This window comes from Octopus bimaculoides, chromosome 19 (genome assembly GCF_001194135.2).
Source record: "Octopus bimaculoides isolate UCB-OBI-ISO-001 chromosome 19, ASM119413v2, whole genome shotgun sequence".
Classification (NCBI taxonomy): domain Eukaryota; kingdom Metazoa; phylum Mollusca; class Cephalopoda; order Octopoda; family Octopodidae; genus Octopus; species Octopus bimaculoides.
In genome coordinates this window covers 11,493,346-11,494,149 of record NC_068999.1, presented here as the reverse complement: position 1 = coordinate 11,494,149, position 804 = coordinate 11,493,346, and the positions used below count along the sequence as shown (strand labels likewise).

Genomic DNA, 804 nt, shown 5'->3' with positions numbered 1-804 from the left:
TATATATATATACATATTGACGAATAGATATACAACAGCGTACAATATTATACAGACAGTGCCATACGTGCATGCTTACAGATAGAATGACATATATTCATATGTATACACAGATACACATACGTACAAATACAGACATACAGAATCTACTCATCATATAGCATAAGGATTGTTTCATGTATTGCCGAAGGCTGACCTATAGCTTCTCATGGATTTTTGTTCTAACATGCCTATCCTGTTTTTTTTTTAGCTCTTTTTTTAAAATCTTTCTTCTTTAATTTTTCGTTATGCTTTGGACGACAAACAGAATTACGGAAGTGTATTTGCCGAAACAGGATTCCGGACCTCCTGCTGGTATATACCCCAGCATGCATTTGCAAGCTTGTTCCGGTAGATGTTGAAGTGGAAATTAACACGGAAGCCATTGCGATTAGAGGGAAAACATTATACAAGGAAAAACTATAAATACGTGTTTGTATATACGTGTTTGTATGGTGTGTGTGAAATTGTGTGTGTGTATGTGTGTGTGTTTATTTATGCATATCTTTATATATTTCTATGCGTCTGTATCAGCTTAAATATACTTAATACGCATATATTCATATATGTGTGTGAGTGCGAGCGTGCGTGCATGCGTGCGTGTGAGTGCGTGTATTTCTAAATTACACTCAAAAACGCTTACAAGCATTGGAAATTACGGATATTGAAAATGTGTTTAGAAAGTTCTAAGCAAATATATGTATCTATCTATCTATCTATCTATCTATCTATATATCTATCTATCTATCTATCTATCTATCTATC

At 33.8% G+C, this 804-nt stretch overlaps 1 protein-coding gene across 1 annotated transcript in view; it reads right to left on the bottom strand.

The window, feature by feature from the left end:
* Nucleotides 1-804, bottom strand: part of LOC128250156 (probable serine/threonine-protein kinase clkA) — a gene marked incomplete at its 3' end in the record, with an annotated part of 265,160 nt that overhangs the window by 175,351 nt on the left and 89,005 nt on the right. The gene's annotated exons all lie outside the window — the stretch shown is intronic.